General features: G+C 46.2%; 2 long non-coding RNA genes across 2 annotated transcripts; both read left to right on the top strand.

The window, feature by feature from the left end:
- The first annotated feature begins 3783 nt into the window (after positions 1–3783).
- On the top strand, positions 3784–7006 carry LOC125532016. The gene is made up of 5 exons (XR_007293680.1): positions 3784–3970; positions 4082–4143; positions 4667–4760; positions 5605–5644; positions 6107–7006. It is a non-coding gene; the product is annotated as an uncharacterized LOC125532016 (long non-coding RNA).
- A 478-nt stretch (positions 7007–7484) lies between these two features.
- Positions 7485–9461, top strand: LOC125532017. Its single transcript, XR_007293681.1, has 2 exons — positions 7485–8099; positions 8562–9461. It is a non-coding gene; the product is annotated as an uncharacterized LOC125532017 (long non-coding RNA).
- Positions 9462–9992: the final 531 nt, after the last annotated feature.

Below are 9992 nucleotides of genomic sequence, written 5' to 3'. Positions count from 1 at the left end.
TAAAGAACTTTGTTCATACATGCATGAATAGACCTTCAGATTTGATATTCCCGGAGCAAGAAATTCCGGCGGTAGAAAAATTGTGAAAAATGGTACGGGGAGTTTCAGGATTTATAGGTGAAAGAATCAGCATAAGGCGGTGCTAGGGGGGCCCATGCAGCCACCCCACGTAGTGGGCCCCTGGCCCCGTGGGGGCCTAGGGTGCTCCCCTGGCCTCTTCCGGTGCTCTCTAGAATCTACGTCTTCTGAAAAATCTACGTAAATCCCCACCGTATTTTGAGGTCCGTAAATGTGGATTTTCTGAGAAGTCAAAAACTTGTAGAAAAACAACTGGCTCTGGGCACTTAATTAATAGTTAGTCGAGAAAAATAATATAAATTGCTATAAAAATATATTCAAAAGTGATATTATTGTAGCATGAAATAATAAAAAATTATAGATATACATGAGACGTATCAACTATCACAACTCCGTCATTCCCGACTGGAAGCCGAAAGTACCCCAAGCCTGCACGAGGCGAAACGATTGCCCCACTGCAATCTGGTATTCTGTCGTTTTCCTTCTGCAGCTTTACCTCGAAGAAGTTGCTTTAGAGGCCAAAGTGCGGGGCCATCCGCAAGAAGTGCTCATACAAAGTAATGAATCAGGCAAGCTGTGGAACCCCGTTCAGCATAATATGATGGAACTGGCTGCCGCGGTAGTGAAGGATCCATCAAATGAGGCGATGAAGGGGAAGGGAGAGGTCGCGGCACAGAAATGAAGTATGGATCACTCTATGACATCCCTCAGCCAATGCGTCATGGACCCCGATTGGCCGGCTCCGCGGCTTATTCAAGTATGACATGCATCAGGTTGAATTATGTTGGACATGTATTCTGCACTATCGTCAGGTCGGTGCAGGGTCATCACTTCCCGACTCCAGGTTGTTGGCCACTATTTTTTGGATGTTCGCGACCAGTCAGGAGGTTGTTGGGGAGGCTGCTCTTTATAGGTTGCTTGGCTTCTTTGCTGCAACTGGTCTTTGCGTCAAGGGCGCAATGTGGTCCCCATGTTGCTTATGTGAAAAACTTATTTTTGTCGATGCAAGTTCCAGACGTAACTCATGAATGCACTTCTTCATACATTTGAGTTTAAACATGGTGTCCCACCTTCCACACCTTCCACGCAATCTTAAAAGTTCTTGGTCGAATTTTCTTAGGGTTTCTTTCCATGAGCCCTTCTTTGGGAAAAACACTTACCAATTCCAGGTGGCTCTCACTACTAACTAATTTATCAAAAGAGACTAGTGAAACCTCCCTACTGCTATTTCCCATCTTCATTTTTGCGACACCTGTCAAAACTAGATGAGACATCAATGAAGTAAAACGGTGGGATGCTCAACAGACATATATGGAGAAATGACTAAGGTAGGATGCATAAGCCAACATGCGAGGAGGGGGGAGGAGGGTTTATACGATGAGCAAGGCAAGAGAAAAGGCGAAAAAATGAGCAGGAAAGGGCAAATTGATGGAAAAAAACATTTCATTGGCAGCCAAAGTGGGTAATCATTGCTACATGCATCTCCGTCGCCTTGTTTCGGTGATATGACGGGTTTTTCATTTCTGGCAACAACGAAGAGGGTTCCTCATTGATAACGAAAAAAACATACTTCTTTTCCATGCGCAACGAATAAGGCTCTTCGCCTCTCTTGAAAATGAAAAGTTGGTCTTCATTGGTAACGACAAAGACAGGGTGCTATAACTGTAATTTTCGAAATTGTGATCATAGTTTCAAGACTTCATAAAATGAAAGTTAATTTTTTTAAAGAAATCCGTAGGGAAAAACATAGGCCAATATCAGTAGGAAAAAGGACAGATCTTGATTTTTCCTGAAAGCGCGTTAGATCGTGCTGAAGTTTTGAAAAAGGAGTGTATGACAAAAAACTATCACTTTAGAGGTTTGCGTCCCACAGAACTACCACTTTAAAAAAAGTGACCGAAAACTACCAGAATTTTCTAATTTTGTGACTAAAAACTACCATTTTCAGATAATGACTAGTTTAGACTATTTAAGCGTGTTTATGACAGGCAGGGCCCATCTGTCAGCGCTAACGTGGCGTCAAAGTCAACTTCACAGGAGAGCGGACGCCTCGCCTATCCCCGAGATCTGGGGCGTCAATGGAGTTTCGCCGGCGTTCCACCCGGCTATGACCACCAGACCGCATCAGGGCCCTCCCCAACGACCTGCTCCTCGTCCTTGCCCGCTTCCGCTACGCCCGGGCCGCCGCAGAATTCGGGCAGCAGCAGTCTCGCCCAGCAGCAAGGGCTCGCCGCGATGGTGGCCTCCCTTCGAGCTGGAGCTCGTGGTCAGCGGCAAGGAGCAGCAGCACCATGGCTCCGGCCTCCCTCTCGCCTCCGGCGATGACCGCCGGGGAGCCGGGATGCACAAAAGTTGTTTGTGAAAATGGCAAGGAAAGATAAAGAGAGGAGGAAGAAGAATGACGTGTGGGTTCCAAGTGTAATAATGGTCAACTGAACAGTCAACATGTTTAAATCATCTAAACTGGTCATTATCTGAAAGTGGTAGTTTTTAGTCACAAAATTAAAAAAATTTGATAGTTTTCGGTCACTTTTTTTAAGTGGTAGTTCTGTGGGACGCGAACCCCTAAAGTGGTAGTTTTTTGTCAAACACTATTCGAAAAAGGATCAAAACAGTGAATTTGGACTCCCATGACTACCATGCCTTCCTTTTATCTCAAGTAACAAAGTATGCGCAATCTTTGGCCAGAGCTCCAGCCCCCAGGGAACACAGCTCGGTGGAGGTTGGTGGTGTTACTGTCACGTACGGTACCATGCACCCGTGCGTGCTATGATCACATACCTTATCTTCCGAGGATCATCACACTATCATGCATTGTTGCATTGAGTACTTACACATATGGTCCCCTTTAACTTACCTTGATGGTGCTGAGCAGGAGGAGAGATGCCACCAGCACGGCCACGGCAAGCTTGCCGAGCGCCATGGCTCCTTCCTCTGGAGTCCTTGAGCTTCCTTGAGCTGTGTGGTGCCTTTGGGTTGGGTGGCGATGCAATGCCGGAGTCAGTCTGCGTGATGGTTAAATACAGCGAAGCCAAGGGTTTAACCACTTTACAGGCTTGCGCTGTGGAAGTGGAAGTGATGGGTGGTGGCCAGGTTGGCTCCTGCCAAGGGCGTAAATGGTCTGCGGCTGCGGCAGTGCGACTGCACTTGCCCAATCGCCTTTGACCACCACCGTCACTTGGTTGAGTGCAGTAAATGGGCTTAATTTGCCATGTTCACGGGGCGCCACACCTGCCCTGCCCTTGATTACAGATAAAACTCGGGGCGACCCCGGTTGCGTTCCATTCAGAAAAACGAATCCGCTCGAATTCCCTGGCTCCTCAGCGATTTGGGCCTCCTGGCCGTTAGATTCATTTGCTTGATGTGATTCCGGCCGTCGGATCGAGCAGTGGGATGACCTGCGCCGTCAGATCGATTCGTTGCTCCTGTCGCAATGAAAGTCACCGTTTTCCTGGGTTTTCACTTACTCCGCTGTTTTGAGCGTACTTCGCTGGCGTGTGGGCCGCATTGTTCAGTGACCGTGGTTATGTGTTTTGGTTGTGTGGCCCGTGGGGCGCGTGGGCTGGCAAATATCTTGTGCCACCGTAAGAAATAACGTGCCCCCGTAAAGGGTATTTTGGTCTTTTCACGTTTTGGCCTTGTGCGTGGTGGACGGTGGTTGGCCCGTGCGCCCCCCCCCGCCCCCCCGCCCGCCCCCCGCGCTGCGCCTGCGGCTCCGATCGGTCCTCGCCGACACCGCCTAAGTCCTCCCGCACTGCATCGCCTCCTGGTCGTTGTTCCAGGCGCCTCCATCGACTGGAGGAACGATGGGCCCTCGTCCTTGTGCCAGTGCGCGTCCGTGAAGGAAACAAACCGTGATGTGCCGCCTCAGATCCACTGTGTGAAGGCAGCGGTGAGCGTTATCTCCACTTCCCCCATTTCCTCTCTGTGTGTGTGTGTGTGTGTGTGTGTGTGTTCATCCGCTCGAGATTTAATTGGATATGTCAATTTGTTTGTTTTGCAGGGGGATGGATCACAAGGGGAGAGGTGCAGTCCTCCAGAGCTATTGGATCCCAAAATTGGAAGGTTTATTGATTTCCCATCTGGTTTATTTGTGCCTCAGTTGAGATCATGCATTTGAATTATGTTGTTGCTTGATGAAAAATTAGTAATGGGCGACTGTAGTATAGTCCGTATCATGTCTTTCTTCCATTGTCTAGACACTAGATTAATTGTTGTTCAAGATAAAAATATCCTGTTGATTGTATGTACATGTATCAAATGAACCCGATGCTCCTGTACATATATCTTGGTGTTCTGCTAATTTATTCATGGTTGACCAGGATTGTTGAAATGCAGCTAGCTATAAAAATGCATTGATAACGTTTTTTGAGATACTATCTCAAATGATGGTCAATTAGATAGTAGTTTATAACATTGTGGTAGGAAAATCTATATAAGTTTCGTTTTGGCTGGTGTAAAGTTTGTGTGAAGATTGTTGTAAGCACCACTTGTGTGCTGATTTTACTCTTTCAAGTCCTAATTTAGTAGCTTACTTATGATGCATGTGCTTACTATTTCCATTTTGTGCGTTCGTATTCTGTCTCAGATGATGGCGATATGTTGCGAGGATGAGTGCTTCTCCATTTTCTGTTCTGTATGTGGTGGTCGACGTTTGTACCTCGCTCGGGCTAATTTCTTTGGTAATTCACATATGAAATCGTTAATTTCTTCCATATTTGTTTGCCTGAAATACTTTGTCAAATATTGATTTCCTTGTTTGATCAAACAACACATGAACTCCAATGTGTACATGATATTTCCGTGGTCACGTTATTTTGTTCATGCCATGAGTTGACTAGAGAAAGATGGCAATGTTTTGCTTATCATGGTTGTAAACCTGTATACCTAATGATGGTGTATTCTTATGTTAGCTAAAAGTGCTTCTGCTGTGTAGTTCGTCTAACCAAATTTGGAACAAATTTGTAGGGACCTAAAAACATAGGTTGATATGTGATATTGTAATGAATACAAAGACAACATCAGCATGGCAGACTGCCATATAAGATAGAGTATAAGATAAAAGGACAGTATGTTACTTCTCTCCGATTGCACATGGATAGTTTGATGTTGCGGTGCACGTGTAGTTTATTCACGGGGATGTATATGCATAATTCAGTAATGGATTGTTTGTTTTCTCCCTGCGAACACTAACTGCTAGCATATGCATTTATTTGCTGATTCTAACAAGATGCATCGCTATATCGATAATACAGTAAGCACCTCCTGAAGATCTGAACTGTCAGGTGGTGCCCTTGCATAGTTGGCTGGTTCTCTTAATTTTCTTTTTCCCTGCATTCTAATTTCCTGGTTTTCCATCGCTCCAAAAGTGTACTTCAAAATGAGTGTGCATGTATTCAGTATTCAGAGAGATGGGGTACTATGTAGACATTCATTGTATTTGTTATGTACCTGTTTACTTAATAATCATTATGTCAGTTACGGTTGCTTTGAAATCATTCTCTTAATAGTCATTATGTTCGACAGGTGCACGGGCTTTCAGATCTAAGGTTCACCGGCACACAAGGTATATCCTAAGCCGTTAATCGGTCCTACTCTACTGCAGATCCCTGCTATTGTTGTTCAGTGTCTTGCTTGCAATACGAATGGGTACCTCCAGGTAGGAACATATGTAGTTTCTTGATTTACTGACATGTGTGTGGATCCCAATGCGCATATTCTTGATGAAAACTATCCTTTAACCCTGTAGCGTCCTGTGGCTTTATCAAAGTCAGGCCATTATTTGGGTTTTTAACAAAACACATTCCATTTGACTTACAAATATATCAGCAGTGACATACTATTATTAGCAGTCATCTAAATACTCTACAGTTCCAGTGATAGATGAGCTGGTCTATCAAATATGCATTGCTTTCTGTATTGCCTAGCCCCGCTTCGATTACATTGTTCTATTATACTAAATGTTTATTCGCCTGTTGCGATAGCATATCTGATTGTTGATATTGTTTGACATGTATTTCGTGCACAGAGTCACTTGGTTGTTTGATGCATTCGTGCTCGTCGGCGGGACGGTGCAAGGCGCAACTCCGATGCGGTTCCTCACCGGTTGGACGGCGTTCAGGCGCAACCCCGGTGCTCACTGAGTACTGCCTCGGCTACAACCTCCCACGGTGAGGTAAAAAACGACTACGATCGGATTCCCTGGCTCCTCAGCGATTTGGGCCTCCTGGCCGTTAGATTCGTTTGCTTGATGTGATTCCAGCCGTCGGATCGAGCAGTGGGATGACCTGCGCCGTCGGATTGATTCGTTGCTCCTGTCGCAATGAAAGTCACCGTTTCCCTGGGTTTTCGCTTACTCCACCGTTTTGAGCGTATTTCGCTGGCGTGTGGGGTTTCCGGCGTGTGGGCCGCCTTGTTCAGTGACCGTGGCTATGTGTTTTGGCTGTGTGGCCCGTGGGGCGCGTGGGCTGGCAAATATCTTGTGCCACCGCAAGAAATAACGTGCCCCCGCAGAGGGTATTTTGGTCTTTTCATGTTTTGGCCTTGTGCGCGGTGGACGGTGGTTGGCCCGTGCGTGGATGAGGTGGGGGAGGGCACCAGCTTGCCCTTTCGTGCTCCCATTCGCCCTTTCTCTCTGAATCCCCTCTTCTCTCACACGGCCCTCTCTCTCGTGTTGGGGCGATGATGATTAGCCGTGGCTGGAAAAAAGTGTGCCTTTGAGCAATCGGGGCACCTGTGGGTATCAAGTTGAATCCTCCCTCTTGTCTCTAGAATCCTTTTTGATCCTGTGATACTTGTTGCTCTGTCCTTGGATGGTCATTCTTGTTGAGTGATAACCAGGGCAACTCCATTGTATAAACAGATTGATCTGGTGATAAGAGACGGGGGTAGGTTATATGATCGAGGCAAGTCAGATCTGAGCCCACTATGCAATGAACCCTGGACCCTTTTATTTGTATTTAAAGGTGTTGCTTATTTATGCTCCACTGCTTATAGTCGTCTTATGTAAAGATTTCTTCTCTCTCATACCTTTATTGCATACGAGTTGTTCTTGATCTTTTATTGTTTGTTGTTGGTCCTTGATTTAATCTGGTTAAGAGTAAGTTGTACTTTGTTATACTAGAAAGACTCGCTCCCAACAAGTTATCGGAGCCGCTCTTGTTGCCTTGAGTTTGTATGGTAAAAATATGCCTTGGCATGAGGGTGCCGGTCCCAACATTTTGGTCAGGCGAATACTAGAAAAACTCGCAGGTTCGGCCTTGGAGGCTCTCAGGTTCGACTCCGAGAGCTGCTCGCTTTCCGAGGAGCCCCTGGTGCATCGCTGCCCGACCCCTTTTTTTGCTTTAATTTTGGTTGGGCTTCAGATTCGATCGTGGGTTGACCTGGGTCTGGGTGTGCTTCCAAATTTGGAACAAATTTGTAGGGACCTAAAAACATAGGTTGATATGTGATATTGTAATGAATACAAAGACAACATCAGCATGGCAGACTGCCATATAAGATAGAGTATAAGATAAAAGGACAGTATGTTACTTCTCTCCGATTGCACATGGATAGTTTGATGTTGCGGTGCACGTGTAGTTTATTCACGGGGATGTATATGCATAATTCAGTAATGGATTGTTTGTTTTCTCCCTGCGAACACTAACTGCTAGCATATGCATTTATTTGCTGATTCTAACAAGATGCATCGCTATATCGATAATACAGTAAGCACCTCCTGAAGTTCTGAACTGTCAGGTGGTGCCCTTGCATAGTTGGCTGGTTCTCTTAATTTTCTTTTTCCCTGCATTCTAATTTCCTGGTTTTCCATCGCTCCAAAAGTGTACTTCAAAATGAGTGTGCATGTATTCAGTATTCAGAGAGATGGGGTACTATGTAGACATTCATTGTATTTGTTATGTACCTGTTTACTTAATAATCATTATGTCAGTTACGGTTGCTTTGAAATCATTCTCTTAATAGTCATTATGTTCGACAGGTGCACGGGCTTTCAGATCTAAGGTTCACCGGCACACAAGGTATATCCTAAGCCGTTAATCGGTCCTACTCTACTGCAGATCCCTGCTATTGTTGTTCAGTGTCTTGCTTGCAATACGAATGGGTACCTCCAGGTAGGAACATATGTAGTTTCTTGATTTACTGACATGTGTGTGGATCCCAATGCGCATATTCTTGATGAAAACTATCCTTTAACCCTGTAGCGTCCTGTGGCTTTATCAAAGTCAGGCCATTATTTGGGTTTTTAACAAAACACATTCCATTTGACTTACAAATATATCAGCAGTGACATACTATTATTAGCAGTCATCTAAATACTCTACAGTTCCAGTGATAGATGAGCTGGTCTATCAAATATGCATTGCTTTCTGTATTGCCTAGCCCCGCTTCGATTACATTGTTCTATTATACTAAATGTTTATTCGCCTGTTGCGATAGCATATCTGATTGTTGATATTGTTTGACATGTATTTCGTGCACAGAGTCACTTGGTTGTTTGATGCATTCGTGCTCGTCGGCGGGACGGTGCAAGGCGCAACTCCGATGCGGTTCCTCACCGGTTGGACGGCGTTCAGGCGCAACCCCGGTGCTCACTGAGTACTGCCTCGGCTACAACCTCCCACGGTGAGGTAAAAAACGACTACGATCGGATTCCCTGGCTCCTCAGCGATTTGGGCCTCCTGGCCGTTAGATTCGTTTGCTTGATGTGATTCCAGCCGTCGGATCGAGCAGTGGGATGACCTGCGCCGTCGGATTGATTCGTTGCTCCTGTCGCAATGAAAGTCACCGTTTCCCTGGGTTTTCGCTTACTCCACCGTTTTGAGCGTATTTCGCTGGCGTGTGGGGTTTCCGGCGTGTGGGCCGCCTTGTTCAGTGACCGTGGCTATGTGTTTTGGCTGTGTGGCCCGTGGGGCGCGTGGGCTGGCAAATATCTTGTGCCACCGCAAGAAATAACGTGCCCCCGCAGAGGGTATTTTGGTCTTTTCATGTTTTGGCCTTGTGCGCGGTGGACGGTGGTTGGCCCGTGCGTGGATGAGGTGGGGGAGGGCACCAGCTTGCCCTTTCGTGCTCCCATTCGCCCTTTCTCTCTGAATCCCCTCTTCTCTCACACGACCCTCTCTCTCGTGTTGGGGCGATGATGATTAGCCGTGGCTGGAAAAAAGTGTGCCTTTGAGCAATCGGGGCACCTGTGGGTATCAAGTTGAATCCTCCCTCTTGTCTCTAGAATCCTTTTTGATCCTGTGATACTTGTTGCTCTGTCCTTGGATGGTCATTCTTGTTGAGTGATAACCAGGGCAACTCCATTGTATAAACAGATTGATCTGGTGATAAGAGACGGGGGTAGGTTATATGATCGAGGCAAGTCAGATCTGAGCCCACTATGCAATGAACCCTGGACCCTTTTATTTGTATTTAAAGGTGTTGCTTATTTATGCTCCACTGCTTATAGTCGTCTTATGTAAAGATTTCTTCTCTCTCATACCTTTATTGCATACGAGTTGTTCTTGATCTTTTATTGTTTGTTGTTGGTCCTTGATTTAATCTGGTTAAGAGTAAGTTGTACTTTGTTATACTAGAAAGACTCGCTCCCAACAAGTTATCGGAGCCGCTCTTGTTGCCTTGAGTTTGTATGGTAAAAATATGCCTTGGCATGAGGGTGCCGGTCCCAACGTTTTGGTCAGGCGAATACTAGAAAAACTCGCAGGTTCGGCCCTGGAGGTTCTCAGGTTCGACTCCGAGAGCTGCTCGCTTTCCGAGGAGCCCCTGGTGCATCGCTGCCCGACCCCTTTTTTTGCTTTAATTTTGGTTGGGCTTCAGATTCGATCGTGGGTTGACCTGGGTCTGGGTGTGCTTCCTTCTCTTTGTGTTTGTGCTACAGGCGAGGATTGTGCTCGGAGAGGACCCCCACGACG

The sequence above is a fragment of the Triticum urartu genome, unplaced genomic scaffold, assembly GCF_003073215.2.
Source record: "Triticum urartu cultivar G1812 unplaced genomic scaffold, Tu2.1 TuUngrouped_contig_8805, whole genome shotgun sequence".
Lineage (NCBI taxonomy): Eukaryota > Viridiplantae > Streptophyta > Magnoliopsida > Poales > Poaceae > Triticum > Triticum urartu.
This window is presented reverse-complemented; position numbering and strand designations above follow the sequence as displayed.